This window comes from Phoca vitulina, unplaced genomic scaffold, assembly GCF_004348235.1.
Source record: "Phoca vitulina isolate PV1807 unplaced genomic scaffold, GSC_HSeal_1.0 scaffold39, whole genome shotgun sequence".
NCBI lineage: Eukaryota > Metazoa > Chordata > Mammalia > Carnivora > Phocidae > Phoca > Phoca vitulina.
Window position 1 is genome coordinate 9002920 of NW_022589742.1, and position 7658 is coordinate 9010577.

The following is a 7658-nucleotide window of genomic DNA, read 5'->3' on the forward strand; positions in this document are numbered from 1 at the left end:
AAGAAAGGTGGGAAAGAAAAGTATAGTAGGTCTAAGTCAGCATAGTATTTATAGAGAATGATATGTAGTTTAATAGTAGTAGACTGTCCAGAAGTGAGAAATGGTAGGAAATAATGCTTAAGAGTCACACAGGGATCAAATCATGAAGAACCTCATAAATCATGGTAAGAATTGACCTTTATTCTACAGATGATGAGTAAGCATTGGAATTTTTAAATATGGAGGTCTAATGGTCAATTTGTTTTAGAAAGATCATCCTGAGCACTTAAAGTGAGAAGAGCTATTCAGAGGCAGTTGCAGGAGTCCAAACAAGAGGTACCGGGTGCCTAGTCAGAATGGCTAAAATTAACAAGTCAGGAAACGACAGATGTTGGCGAGGATGCGGAGAAAGGGGAACACTCCTACACTGTTGGGGGAATGCAAGCTGGTGCAGCCACTCTGGAAAACAGTATGGAGGTTCCTCAAAAAGTTGAAAATAGAGCTACCCTACGACCCAGCAATTGCACTACTGGGTATTTACCCCAAAGATACAAATATAGTGATCTGAAGGGGTACGTGCTCCCCAATGTTTATAGCAGCAATGTCCACAATAGCCAAACTATGGAAAATGCCAAGATGTCCATCAGCAGATGAATGGATAAAGAAGATGTGGTATACACACACACACACACACACACACACACACACACACACACACAGGAATATTATGCAGCCACCAAAAAAATGAAATCTTGCCATTTGCAATGACATGGATGGAACTAGAGGGTATTGTGCTAAGTGAAATAAGTCAGAGAAAGACAAGTATCATATGATCTCACTGATATGAGGAATTTGAGAAACAAGACAGAGGATCATAGGGGAAGGGAGGAGAAAAAGGAACAAGATAAAACCAGAGAGGGAGACAAACCATAAGAGACTCTTAATCTCAGGAAACAAATTGAGGGTTGCTGGAGTGGTGGGGGGTGGGAGGGATGGGGTGGCTGGGTGATAGACACTGGGGAGGGTATGTGCTATGGTGAGCGCTGTGAATTGTGTAAGACTGATGAATCACAGACCTGTACCTCTGAAACAAATAATACATTATATTTTAAAAAAAAAAAAAAAGAAGATAGTAGGAAGGGAAAAATGAAGGGGGCAGAATCGGAGGGGGAAACGAACCATGAAAGACTATGGACTCTGAGAAACAAACTGAGGGTTTTAGAGGGGAGGGGGTGAGGGGGCGGGTTAGGCCGGTGATGGGTATTAAGGAGGGCACGTACTGCATGGAGCACTGGGTGTTATACACAAACAGTGAATCATGGAACAATACATCAAAAACTAATGATGTACTATATGGTGACTAACATAACATAATAAAATAAAATTCTAAAAATAATTAATTAATTAATTTAAAAAAAGATACTGGGTGCCTGAACTAGGGCAGAGAATAGTTTGGATAGAGAGAAAAAGCCTTGAAAAATGTTTAATAGGTAAAATCAGGAGCACTTGGTGATTGATTAAGGGTGGAGAAGGAAAGGGCAGTGAAGAAAGGGAAGGAGTGTAGAATCATTGTCAGGTTGCATTATTAGGTGCCTAGATAGGTGATACAATGTGCTGAAATGAGTAGTGGATAATGAGTTCAGTTAGGGTCACATTTGGACTAAGATACTGGAGACATGCAGTTATAAATTTGGATCTGGAGCTCAGGAGAGGGGACTATCCTATTTTAGATGTCATTGCCATGAAGTTGTAGTTGAAACCACGGGATATGATGATATGATTCAAGAGAAGAATTTAAAAAGAGAAAAACACTGGGCCAAGGAAGGACACTTGAATCCCACCAATGTTTAAGGAAAAAGAAAAGAAACTAGTGAAGAAGATTGAAAAGGAGTGGCCAGAGAGACAGAGGGGGAAAAAAAAAAAACAAAAAACTAGTATCATGGAAGCATACTACATGGCAAGATTTCATTTTTTGGTGGCTGCATAATATTCCATTGTGTGTGTGTGTGTATACCACATCTTCTTTATCCATTCATCTGCTGATGGACATCTTGGCTCTTTCCATAGTTTGGCTATTGTGGACACTGCTGCTATAAACATTGGGGAGCACGTACCCCTTCAGATCACTATATTTGTATCTTTGGGGTAAATACCCAGTAGTGCAATTGCTGGGTCGTAGGGTAGCTCTATTTTCAACTTTTTGAGGAACCTCCATACTGTTTTCCAGAGTGGCTGCCAGGAAATAAAGCATTTTATTTTTTCATTTTTATTTTTTTATTTTGTCTTTTTTAAAAGATTTTATTTATTTATTTTACAGAGAGAGAGAGCGAGAACAAGCAGGGGGAGCAGCAGAGAGAGAGGGAGAAAGGGAGAAGCAGGCTCCCCGCTGAGCAGGTAGCTCAATGCGGGGCTCCATCTCAGGAATCTGGGATCATGACCTGAGCTGAAGGCAGACGCTTAACCAACTGAGCCGCCAAGTTGCCCCTGAAATAAAGTATTTTAAAAGAAGGAGGGAGTGAGAATCAATTTCAAATATAGCAGGGAGATCCAATGAGTTAGAAATAAAGAGTTATCTGTTGTATTTTTCAACTTGGAGATCACTGGCCACCTTGGTAAAAAGACTTTTGAGTTGGTGGCAGGGTGGGGGAGGTGGTTGTGGTGAGAAGAGCAGCTGAATTACATTGCAATGAGGCAAATGAAGTGGAGAAAGCAAGTATAGAATATTCTTCCAAGAAGCATGGCTTTAAAAGGAAAAGGGAAAATAGGTGATTATTACATGGAAATTTAAGTTCATGGGAATTTTTGTTTGCTTTTCAAAGAGAATTATGTGAATATAGGTACATATGTGTGTAGACAAAGAGATGAATAGGTAGACAGATAGATGATAGATAGATAGACTGTGGGGAAATTAGAGAGAGGGAGCATGAAGACATAGAATAAAGAGTAGCTAACTGGTCCCAGAAGAGCCAATTCACAGTGGGACCAAGAAATCAGGATAACAGAACGGACTTGAATGGGAGGGGAAAAAAATACACCTTCCACTGAAAATGGAAGGAAGAAGAAAGATTGGGTGTAGGTGAAATGTAGTATAGGTGGAAGAATAGTAAGCTGGGTAAACTCACATCTGATGACTTTAACTCCTGATGAACATTATCTGCTGGAGGCTGAGTAAGGGACTTTCAGAGACTAGGAAGATTTTGGGAGAATCACTGAAAGAAATGACAAGCAAAAATGATGGCCAAGAAGTATCAAAGACCCAGGCTGAGATTAAGGGCTATCAATTTGCCTTGAGATTTTCTCTTGTAGTACAAACAGGCTCTAGGACAAGAGCAGATATGCAGATTATGGGATCATTTCAGGTAGTGTTTAGCCAGGAAGATTCAGTGAAAGAAAGAGGCAGTAAATGCTGGTGCCCCTCACTTAGATAGGAGATACATTTTCTCTGACTTGTTCTTTCTCCAAGAAGATAACTTAGAGTAGTAGAAAGGACAACAGATTGAGGCATCAGAGACCAGGGTTCTAGATGTAGCATGTACTATCTCTAAGACCTTGGATAAATCCTTTCCCCTTTCTGGTCCTCAGTTTCTCCATCCAGCCATGATGAGTTTGGATAGTCCTTTCCAGCTATGACATGCTATGACTCTGTGAAGTATATGGTGATTTCCAGAGTTCACATCCAGAAAGTCTGGTAGAATGCAAGTATGTGTGGACATACTGTACTGACAAATTCAGACACTGCAATTTGGCCCAATCCTCTCCTGTCCGACCTCTTCACTGATCCAGACCACCCCTAATCTCTTAAATCTCTGAGCACAAAGATACAGGCACAGGTCACTACAAGGCAACATCCAAAGCACCCAAGGTATTTCTAGCTAGCATCAATTACATGGCTCAAATCTCACCATGTTTGACATATTCAGAAAGGTAAAAGCATATATATACCCTTTACTCAGGAGCGGAGGGAGGCCAAATGTACCCTCTCGTTATAAACACCAATACATTTGTGCTGCCCCAGGCCTCTTAATCCTATGCTTTCATAGGCATTAAATTCATCCTGAAATTTAAAGTTAGAATGATAATACCCTCAACATTTAGGCCATAAGAAACAGAATGCTTTTCAGGGTTTCTGGCCCCCATGGAATATGTTAAGGCACTTCAAATTTAGTTGACTTGAAATTCCAAACCAAGATGAGGATTAACTTTGAGGTCACATTTCTCTTAAATCACATAAACCCTGTGACAGATTGGAAATATGAAATTTATCTTCTTCAAATGGTTAAAGGACCAGACGTATTCTTTCGCCTCTGAAGGGCTGAGGTAAAATTCTGAATGCAAGACTAGCACTAGAGCAAGTCTTGCGATCTGGGCTGGATTTCAGAATTTACAAATCTTGGATGAAGTATCTGACTGGACTTTTTCAGTGTTCTGCCATACAGGCTGGTGTTCTGTAATCTTCCTCAGCCCAGGACCTCCATCTGCTCCCAGCCACACCTCTGTCTGGTGCACACATTCACTCATCTGTTTAGTCAGCCAACGTTATTATTATGAGTGTATAACATTATATTATGACTGCCTACCATGTGTTAGGTATTGTGCTCAGGTGTTGAAAATGCAGAAATAATAAGATACAGTGCTTGCATTGAAGGAGGACACAGGCTAGTGGTAAAGAGAGGCATAGAAATATACCATTATATTAAGAGAGAAAATCAGTAATAAGCATATACAGTTAAGACTCAGACCAACCTGGGTTTGAACTGTAGCTCAGCTATTTTTAGCTGTCTGACCTTGGGCAATTTACACATCTTCTCTTAGCCTTAAATCTCACTATACATTTTCAAAAAGGACAATGTCAGGATTTACTTCAGAGTGCTGTAGTCAGGATTAGAGGTTGGCATATAATAAATGCTTAATAGAGGTTACAGGTAAGATGGTGCTGCTGGTGTAAGTCTCTCCATTCATCAAGCTCAGCCACAACGCTGCCCTGCACCTCAGTGTGGCCTACGAAGCCAAGTGCTACAATTATATGAAATTTTGGGTGGAAGAGGAAAAGAAGATAGCAGCTGAGGAGAAAAAGAAGCAGGATGAGCAGAAACAGATTGAGAGAGAACTGGCAGAAGCCCAAGATGACAGCTTACTAAAGTGAGCCTGCCTTCCTCTGGAATGTGGATGAATAAAGCTTTCTCTGTTAAGTGATGAGAAAAAAGTGCTTAATAAATGGCAGCTATTGCTATTCTTATTGACAGTATTATTTACACGGATTTTTCCTGTAGGTATGACTGAAGGAAGGCTCTACCCCCATTTGAGTGGTGCCCTGAGAAATAAGTTTTCCGATAAAGATAAGAAGGTAAAGGTAATTTCAGAGGATTAGAGATACATGAAAAGACACAGAGATATATGAAAAATCTTAGCACATGTGTGAGAATTAATAACTAAGCCATAGAAGACCTGAAAGGAATAGAAAGATCTGGGTCTGGAAAAGTTGCTTCACAAATGTGGAGTCATTTGCTTTTTATTATTTGGTAATAAGATCAAGTGACATGAAATTCAAATGTTAATTAATCAAAACTTCCGAGAGCAGTGACTGGGTGGCTCAGTCAGTTAAGCATCCAACTCTTGATTTTGGCTCAGGTCATGATCTTGGGGTCATGGGATTGAGCCCTGCATTGGGCTCCATGCTCAGTGGGGAGTCTGCTTGAGATCCTCTCTCCTTTTCCCTCTGCCCCCCCAAATAAATAATCTTAAAAAAAAAAAAAAACTTCAGAGAAAATAAGACTGCTTCCAGCCAAGGTGGAGTAAGAAGGACCAGATTTACCTGCTTGCCTGAAACAACCAAAACAAAAACAAAAAACAGGAAATATATTTTTAAATAATATCCAAAACAATGGAAACACCAGATAACGAAGGACAGTGAAAGATACGGAAAACAAACAGGATGAGCTCTATAGTAACCCTAGTTGATGTCATGAGAAAATTTCCAGAATGCTAGAGAAGAGAGAGCCATACAGAGAAAGCCCCAAAGAGCTGCAGAGGTGCCCTCTCAAGTATTTAGCAATGTACTGATCAATGCATGTCTGTGAAATAAGCAGTGGCAAGGCACAGGTATTTAAAATGGGTCTTCAGAAGCAGAAGAGTGAAACCAAATGGAGTTGGAAAGTGAAAGCAAATATTCTAGAATCTTAGTTCGCTTTTATAGCCTCAAGGGCTGGGCAATCAACAGCCGGATTTTTGAAACTCAGGCCCACAGGACTCAGAGCCAGAAAGGACTGAAGACATCATCTAGCCAACTGATTTTTGAACTTTTAGAGCCATATAAATCCTGTTAGCATGAAAGATTTCTTGGAACCCCACTATCTAAAACATACAGAGAGTGATGCCTTTTTGAAATAGGGGTAGGAAGCTTCAGAGTCCTTCTCCTGGTCCTCGCTCCACAGGCTCTGCCCTTTGACTTCTAAAAGGGCTCTGCAAGGCATAGTTACTTTATATGGGGAAAGTGAGCCCCAGAGAGAGGAAGAGCCTTACCCGACTTCACTAGGCTAGTCAGCAGCAGAGTTGTGACTAGAACCCTGGTCTGTAAGCCCAGCGTGTTTTGCTATACCATATTTCTGAAAAGTCTGCAAACTTTGCAGAGAGCAATCATAAATTTATCTTCACTCATGCCCAGTTTACTTGAGCAGGGAAGGTGGGTTCTGTGTGACTCCTCTCATTTCTAAATCTTGGGTTTTTATCTCACTTCCCTTGCTCATCTTTTTTTTTTTTTTTTTAAAGATTTTATTTATTCATTTGAGAGAGAGAGACAGCACGAGTCAGGGGCAGAGGCAGAGGGAGAGGGAGAAGTAGGATCCCCGCTAAGCAGGGAGCCCGATGCGGGACTCAATCCCAGGACCCTGGGATCATGACCTGAGCTGAAGGCAGATGTTTAACTGACTGGGCCAGCCAGGCACCCCCCCCCCACCCTTGCTCATCTTTTACTTTGGTTTCTTAACTTGCATGAGTAGAAGCCAGGGAGTGGAACAGTGACATGATATCAGGGAACTGTACATTCTAGTTTAAAATTTTCCTGAGCAGTGAGGGATTTATCACTGTGAAGCTGGCACTTAATTGGATGATAAAAGGTCTACTAGGATGGCGCCTGGCACATAGTAGATGCTAAATAAATGTTAGTGCCCTTTCTTTCTCCTCTTCACTTGATAAATGATAGTTTGGAAGCCATGCTCCCAAGTGCCAGGATAAGGAAAGCACCGGCAAAAGAATAGGATTCTGATTGTGTAGCTGAACACCTTAACTGGGTTCCACAAGGACCCGGGAGATCTTGAACATTTTATTTAAAGACATACAAGCAAAGGTCCTCATATTTTTCTCTTCCCATCTGGCATCTAAGCAGCTATCTCTTCCTGCAAATTGTCTGTGATGTGTACTCCTGATCACAAAACAAAAGAGATGAGTTAGTCCTGCTTAAGTGCATCGTTGTGCTAATGAAATTAATCAGTTGCAATGACAGCCTTAGAGCAGCAGGGAAGCTTACAAAATGGTAGCAGTTAAGAAGTGGCTGCTGGAGAGAGAAGCAGAATGCAATCAAGGATGAAATAAAGCAAAACAAGATTGGGTTAAAAAAACTCTCAGCAATCAACTATCAATAGGGCCTCAGAATAAAGGGAGAAGAGAGTTATTATTTAAAGTCT

The 7658-nt window shown here is 40.9% G+C and overlaps 1 pseudogene; it reads left to right on the top strand.

Annotated features, from left to right (window-relative positions):
* The first annotated feature begins 4557 nt into the window (after positions 1 to 4557).
* On the top strand, positions 4558 to 5177 carry LOC116647210 (annotated as a pseudogene).
* Positions 5178 to 7658: the final 2481 nt, after the last annotated feature.